A 9,102-nucleotide genomic window follows, 5' to 3' on the forward strand; every position below is an offset into this window, starting at 1 on the left:
TTAACAATACCAATCGGCAATCTCCCCAAGTTACCTAGCCAACGCCAAAATCGCTTTCGCTTCGTAAGCTATTCGTAACGCTCTTTCTATAGTTCTACTGTAGTGGCGCGATAGCGTAGCCGCGTATCGTCAACGATTGTCACTTCGGCTAGGCCGGCTGTTTCTTCTGAGACTTGAAACTTGTAAAGGCGGTGACCCACAGAGAACCTCCTATAGAGTCGCAATCTTGTATATTTTGTTCGCGATACGAGTCACCAGTGTTTGGGGTGCGAGGAGCGGGCGGGGAATGTGTTAAGCGCGCTGTGATTGGCCGTTTCAAGGACGGCGGGCAGTCGCGCCAGATGAAAAGGGACAGAAGTATGACTGTCCCTCTACTGACGCGTAAGTGGCCAATGTAAGTTGACCTATGCCGGCTCTGAGTAAATTATAAATATGACTTATTTGTGGAATGTAATGCCGTCTGTTTTTTAATTTGAGCTTCTTGTTACCTTTCCACACCATTTCACACTACAGGTGGACATCTTTAAGGCATCAAAATACCCTTTTCCAATTTTTTAGTGCGAAAAACACGCGCTGCTTTCGGGTCTGTTACTTGGTCGATACTGATCGGGCACGGCGAGCGCCCGCGCTTATATCAGTGCAAATACTAGGAAGGCTGGCGACCGCGAGTCGTCTTGTAATGGATGTCTATAGGGTTTGGTCTGTGCGGTGACCAAACGTAACATTATTGCTTGGATTTGCACTTACATTGATAAAGTTATAGGCGTCAGTACCTATTTCTCATAACGAATCACGGCCTATATCCCGCTCAATATCCATACTAATATTACAAATGGGAAAGTGTGTGTGTCTGTTTGTTTGTCCGTCTTTCACGGCAAAACGGAGCGGCGAATTCACGTGATTTTTTAGGTGAAGATTGTTGAAGGGATGGAGAGTGACATAGGCCACTTTTTGTCTCTTTCTAACGTGAGTGAAGCCGCGGGCAAAAGCTAGTACATACATATTTAAGCCTAATGAAACTGACCGTTGACTGAATCATTCAAATCTCCTATAGCGTGGGTTTGTTTCACCAGCAAAGAAAAACAATTCTTATGTGTGCATGTCAATAATAGCCTTTAGTAGCTTTCCAGTTTTGCCTTCCTTTTCTATTATTCGTTTCGTTTTGTGATATGCAAATCGAAATAGCGTTACTTTATGCTTCTGTTTTTCTACATTGGCACTGAAACTAGAAAAACAGCAAAGAATATTTTAACACATTTTTTTCTTTAACATGGAGCCGAAGTAGCAGACGATAGGTTGATTATAAGCTATTAACACTGCCCATGGACACCGGAATACAAGGGTACATTATGGGGTATGCGCTACATTCTGTAGGACATAAATTTCTATCTACCTATATCTTTCCGATTCTTTCCGTAGGTTCTATGAAACAAATGGGAAGTTGCCAAGTTAATATACATTTTCGTCACTAGTTAATGAACAAGCAGTAAAAATTCTTGCTTACATGATCCTATATTATCAAGCATTGTCAGGTGGGGCGACAAAGTTTTTCACGACCACAAATGTGGCATGTGTTGTGTAGTGCGCCCGTGGCGAACTGTGGCGTCTGTGGCCGCACCACAGTGACATGAATTGACACTTGACACTGACAATTCTGTGCCTATATCTGGGTTGATAAGTAATATTATTACTCAGCGTCAATATTTCTTTCTTGTCCAGATGAACAAGCAATGAACGACGTGTTAGTGTAGTTGCCGGTTAGTGAAGTGTACCTGCTAAATATATGGTGAAACAGCCCTCTGTCACGCTGATGATTACTTTACGACAACCAAACACAAAAATCGTGTGTGTGTGGATTGAGTGAGCACCTTCCGAAAATAAAAAAAAATATGCTGATCATTTAGTAAAAGTTCTAAAACAATTGTAAAACGAATCTCTGAATTTGTAAAAAGATAAATCAAAAGATACAGCCATTAACATGTGCTCACTCAGTTCTCACAAACTACCAACGAAAACAGTGAATATATTCATTTAACATATAATATTTATATACTAACATTTAGTAAAAAATAGGCCAACCTACCTCTATAAATATTAGATCACCTAGTGACGTATTAAATTTTTTACAAATAGTTTCTTATGCTCACTCAATCCACACACTTTTGAAAAGCCGAATTTTGATGAAAAACATAAGATTTAGACCGCTATTATATTACTATTTCTCGCTCCCACTTACAAATCCGGTACGCTCATCTGTTAGCGCGATTAGATTACCAGGTTCTGGTTTCTTACTAGTGAAGTATTATATTCTTTGTTTCTTACCAATTATCATTCATGTCCTTTTTAATGCATGCATGTCGATATCGTTATTATCCTGACGTCGATAAAATTACACAATACACATCATCACTAGGCCAAGAACATAACCTAAAAACAGTTTGCAGATGGATAATTAATATGGTATTAGTTTAATATTATCAAAATTGAACGAACGAAACTCCCCAATCTCAATATGACAATGGGAAGGTGGGGAAAATCAGGAGCCGACATAGTGTGGTCACCCTACTTGATACATTTGTATGAGAAAAGTTATGTCTGAATATCTTTAAAACCAGACAACGAATATAAAATATTAGATGGTGGATATTTAGTAAAAATTTTTACTAAATGTTGAAGTACTTTCGAGTGTCTTAGGTGCTACAAATCGTAAGATATTTACATTTTTAACTTTCTCAAAACGTGTGGACTGAGTGAGCACTTACAAAAATTTATTATAAAAAAACCTGACACGTTAGTGGTTCGTTTTGTATTTTACAAATTCCCATTTCACTTTTACTAAACTATACACATATAATAGCGGTCTAAATCTTATGTTTTTCATCAAAATTCGGCTTTTCAAAAGTGTGTGGATTGAGTGAGCATAAGAAACTATTTGTAAAAAATGTAATACGTCACTAGGTGATCTAATATTTATAGAGGTAGGTTGGCCTATTTTTTACTAAATGTTAGTATATAAATATTATATGTTAAATGAATATATTCACTGTTTTCGTTGGTAGTTTGTGAGAACTGAGTGAGCACATGTTAATGGCTGTATCTTTTGATTTATCTTTTTACAAATTCAGAGATTCGTTTTACAATTGTTTTAGAACTTTTACTAAATGATCAGCATATTTTTTTTTATTTTCGGAAGGTGCTCACTCAATCCACACACACACCAAAAATCAATATAATTACAAGCTTATTACCCGCGTCTATTAAACTTTCAATGAGAAAATAAGCTTAATAGCTCCTGTTGTAATTGCGGCCTGAAACGCCTCGCCCAGGGAAATTACACGTGAAAGGAAGTACGAAAACGAGGACACGCCGTCTTCTGTGTGGGCGCAAGTGGTACGATGCGGCGGTTTATACGTCACAGATTTGTGATGGCGCGGTTTATCCATACTAATACTAATATACTAATACTAATATACTAATAGAGTAGAGAGATGGCGCCACTGCCACGATAGACATCACCTGCGTATACAATTATTTAATACTAGTACTAAATAGTTGTAAATTGTGTAAAAAATGTGACAACATCATTAATACTGACCTTACCACTCGCGGAGAATGTTATCCAAGAAAATTATGTTCACGGACAAATATACTAATACTAATATACTAATACTAATTACTATTACTAATCCATACTAATATTATAAATGGGAAAGTGTGTGTTTCTGCTTGTTTGTCCGTCTTTCACGGCAAAACGGACCCACGAATTGACGAGATTTTTTAAATGGAGTGGAGATAGTTGAAGGGATGGAAAGTGACATAGGCTACTTTTTGTCTCTTTCTAGCCCTCCACTTCCATAAAATGGGGGTGGAAATTTGTGTGAAGTATTCCGCAATTTTCGAATTTAACTCGAGCGAAGCCGCAGGTAAAAGCTAGTACATACTTACATAAAGCCTACAATCTTCTCTGCTTTGCTCAAAGGTTGACTGGTAGAGAATGCCTTATGGCATTATGTTGTTCTTTTGTGCAATAAAGTTTAAATAAATAAATGACTAGATCTTTATTATGAAAAGTAACCTGCCAGTAATATACACGATGCAATTTGATTTGTGAAATAATTTATTATTTTTAAGTAACAGGTACTGGACAACTTTTATTATGATTTTTGTTTGTTTCTTGTGCATTACTTGTAAACTATGTGAGGTGTGCAATAAAGAGTATTGTATTGTATTGTATGGAACTAAAATTAATCTTCCGGTTTCATAGGAACGTAGGTACATTAACGTACTGTGATATTGCAGGAAAAGGTCACCCAAACCACATTCGACTTCTACGACAGACATGAGAGAAAAGTGGGTTTTGAAAATTTTAACTCGTCATAAGTACATTTTTATTTCTCACTACTTTCTTACATTCTTATCACTAATTAAATTTCACCTTGTATTATACAAGTGATCTGTTGTTATAATATAATTTTATTAACTATTCCTATAAAATTAATATTTCATCCAGTCCATAACTTGGGCCTCAACTGGCGTTATGATTAAATCTACGGACAACCTTTTTCAATTAATTCATGAATTGAAAATCATCTCACTTTTATTGATCAGATCGGCATTCAAATAATTGTAACGTATTACAATAATGTTTCTATTTAATAGCACATTTCGGACACTGGTGATCAAATATATGAAAGAGGCGCGTTCCTAGCACACATTCTAATAGTCCGTTGCTTCTGGAAAGTTATGTATGAAAATGTTGGCATAATTAATGGAAGATTTTTTTTGATTGGGATATGTACATTACAGGCCGAAGTTATTTTTCATCAACCCTCCCCATCCCTCCCCCCTCTGCGTCACCCCTCTTCCCCCCCTTAAATAGCCGAAAATGCGGTTTTTCGCGATTTCTGACAAAATCGTTGTAGATACAGAAAAAGCGTGTAGGAAAAAAGTAATCCTTGATAAATTTACTACAAATCGTTCATTGACACTTTGGTTCTAGCACTTATAGGTTTCGCGTGATCCATCACGAAAGTTGGTCCTTTACTGCAATTTTCTTTAGTGAATGTTAAGTTTTCTCCCAAATTGCTTACGAAATCTGTTTGATATTACTAAAATATTATAAACTGAAAATGAATTTCAGGGGGGGAGAATCACTACCATGGGTGGGACTTGAACTCACGGCAACTGGATTGATACTCCAGGGCTCTACCAACAGCTACCAAAAGCTCATCCCCAGTCATAGATACACTATATAGATCAATGGTACTCCTAGCGACTACTACCGTGAAAATATTACGTCTTAAATAGTTACTGGAATTCCAAGACATATTGGAAATTCCACCCATGGTAGTGATTTTTCCCCCTTAATTTTATTTTAGTCATGAGTTACAATATTTTAGTTATATCAAACAAATTTTGACGATTTCGTATGCATTTTGGGCGAAAACTTAACATTCACTAAAGAAGATTGCAGCAAAGGACCAACTTTCGTGACGGATCACGCGTAAACTATAAGTGCTAGAACCAAAGTGTTAATGAATGATTTGTAGTAAATTTATTAAGGATTACTTCGTTCCTACGCGCTTTTTCTGTATCTTCAACAGTTTTGTCAGAAATCGAGAAAAACCGCATTTTCGGCACTTTAAGGGAGGGTAGAGGGGTGATGCAGAGGAGGGAGGAGTGGGGAGGGTTGATGAAAAATAACTTCGGTCTATAACGTACATATTTCAATTTAAAAAAACCTTCCATTAATTATGCCGTAATTTTAGCTAATTTCCCCCTGCTATAAGTGTAGGTGAACGCGTACCATGTTTGTATGAGTGAGACATGACAGGTCGACTGTTCGCGTTTTTGCCAGGCGGTAACTGTGAGGTAACCGAGAGCGGGTAGGCGGCACTTTCAGCGGGGAGCGGGAGTGGCCATACTGTACGATAGTACTCTTTATTATACGTATCAGTAGTACTTTTATTATAGTTCGCTCTTATGTTAGTCAAAAATGCTTAAACAAAAAAAAAATGACGACCGGTCTGGCTGCTAAGCCGCGGTCCTGGGTTCGAATCCCGTTAACGAAGGGCATGTTTTTGTGTGATGAGCACAGATATTTGTTCCTGACTCATGGATGTTTTCTACGTTTAAGTATAAGTATGTATTTATCTATTTATGTAAGTATACCGTCGCCTAGCACTAGCACCCATATTACAAGCTTTGCTTAGTGGGGCTAGGTTGATCTGTGTAAGGTGTCCCCCAATTTTTATTTATTTATAATGTAAAATTTCCATCGACATATATTTTTGATCAGATATGTAAATCGCTACAGGTAGGTACATTATGATAATATAATTTAGCATTTTCGCTGCTGCTGATTTTCGAAAATCACGTTCCATAAAATCACAGAAATTATTTAGTAAATAAACTATGATTTAAAAATAAGTATTTACAAAAATCAAAAAATACAACCAATTATATTCCTATAATAACATGTTATATTCATCTTGCGAATGTAGATATTCATATAACTGATATAGCCATACCCCGGGCAGTTCTCAATTTACATACTGTAACAGATTCTTGATGACCACTCGGTCTTAGAGCCTGGCAGGTGAATAGACGAGGTGTATTCAGTACGTATCTGCATGGAGCAAGATGAATCGCCTCTATATATCCACGGATGTAGATTCTATTTTACTAATTTGATAAGGTTTGCATTAGGGCCTTTTAGATTTTTAGGTACCTAGCTGAAATTATAATAAGTTTTAAAATTACATTTCTGTTTGTAGTACCAAATAGAAACCGGACAAGTGCGAGTCGGACTCGCCCACCAAGGGTTCCGTACAAACTTTCAATAGTTGAATCATCAAATATTATTCATATAAGTCTACAGACTTGACTAAATACCTCAAGACTCAATTTCCGACATATCCTTTCCGACATTTTTTGATGCAGGATGAAATCATTTAGAGCCTCAGTTTATGTAATTTAACACATATACTTTGCCTGATATTCACTAAAATTGTCCGCCATCTAACCGACTACCTACTGACAAAAAAAGCGTGGTTCGTTTATTCATCTAAATATATAAAAGAAGAAGCTGACTGACTGACTGACTGACTGACTGACTGACTGACTGACTGACTGACTGACTGACATATCAACGCACAGCCGAAACCGCTGGTCCTAGAGATTTCAAATTTGGCACGTAGGTTCCTTATATAGTGTAGAGGAGCACTAAGAAAGGAATTTTCAAAATTCACCTCCTAAGGGGGTCAAATGGGGGTTCAAAGTTTGTATGGGGAAACAAGATTAGTTTGCCTATTTTATTCGAAACTTCACAGGAAGATTCCTTAAGACATATGACTGAATACGTGTTTCAGATTTTTTGAAAATTTAACCCCTAAAATGGTGAAAAGGGGGTGATAAAGTCAAAAAATCAATATGGGTATCGTTTTTATGGTTTATCGGGTCGCTGATCACGATAAATACAACGTTTTTAAAATCTAACGAGGCGGAAGTAAAATACCTTCTCCCCTGTTGTGGTGCAATGGGGTTTAAATATCAAAAAAATATATAAAAGAAGATATTGACTGACTGACTGACATATCAACGCACAGCCGAAACCGCTGGTCCTAGAGATGTCAAATTTGGCACGTAGGTTCCTTATATAGTGAAGAGGAGCACTAAGAAAGGATTTTTAAAAATTCGCCTCCTAAGGGGTCAAATGGGGGTTCAAAGTTTGTATGGGGAAACAATGTTAGTTTCACTGTTTTATTCGAAACTTCACAGGAGGGATCCTAAAACCATATGACTAAAGACGTGTTTCAGGTTTTTTGAAAATTTAACCCCTAAAAGGGTGAAAAGGGGGTGATAAAGTCAAAAAACTAATATGGGTATCGTTTTTACGGTTTATTGGGTCGCTGATCACGATAAATACAACGTTTTTAAAATCTAACGAGGCGGAAGTGAAATACCTTCTCCCCTGTTGTAGTGCGATGGGGTTTAAATATCAAAAAATATATAAAAGAAGAAACTGACTGACTGACTAACTGACATAATATATCAACACACAGCCGAATCCGCTGGTCCTAGAGATTTCAAATTTGGCACATAGGTTCCTTATATGGTGTAGAGGAGCACTAAGAAAAATTTTTCAAAATTCTCCTCTTAAAAGGGTGAAATGGGAGTTCAAAGTTTGTATGGGGAAACAAGATTAGTTTGACTATTTTATTCGAGCCTTCACAGGAGGATTCCTAAAGACATATGACTAAATACATGTTTCAGGTTTTTTGAAAATTTGACCCCTAAAGGGGTGCAAAGGGGGTAAAGTCAAAAACACAATATGGGTATCGTTTTTATGGTTTATCAGGTCGCTGATCACGATAAATACGAACGATTTTAAAATCTAATGACGTGGAAAAGAGATTTTCTCCCCTGTTGTTGTGCAATGGGGTTAAAATATCCAAAATAGCCATAAGTATAGCTTTAGTTTTCATCTTTACTTCTGGTTCAAGAGATTTCAAATTGACACGGAAGTTCCTTAGAGGAGCACTAAGAAAGGATTTTTCAAAGTTCACCTCCTAGCATGATAATTTGACAGGGGCAAGGACAGGGACAGGGACAGGGACAGGGACAGGGACAGGGACAGGGACAGGGACAGGGACAGGGACAGGGACAGGGACGGGATAGGGATAGGGATAGGGATAGGGATAGGGATAGGGATAGGGATAGGGATAGGGATAGGGATAGGGATAGGGATAGGGATTGGGATGGGGGTAGGGATAGGGATAGGGATAGGGATAGGGATAGGGATAGGGATAGGGATAGGGATAGGGATAGGGATAGGGATAGGGATAGGGATAGGGATAGGGATAGGGATAGGGATAGGGATAGGGATAGGGATAGGGATAGGGATAGGGATAGGGATAGGGATAGGGATAGGGATAGGGATAGGGATAGGGATAGGGATAGGGATAGGGATAGGGATAGGGATAGGGATAGGGATAGGGATAGGGATAGGGATAGGGATAGGGATAGGGATAGGGATAGGGATAGGGATAGGGATAGGGATAGGGATAGGGATAGGGATAGGGATAGGGATAGGGATAGGGA

Source organism: Leguminivora glycinivorella, chromosome 2, assembly GCF_023078275.1.
Source record: "Leguminivora glycinivorella isolate SPB_JAAS2020 chromosome 2, LegGlyc_1.1, whole genome shotgun sequence".
NCBI lineage: Eukaryota > Metazoa > Arthropoda > Insecta > Lepidoptera > Tortricidae > Leguminivora > Leguminivora glycinivorella.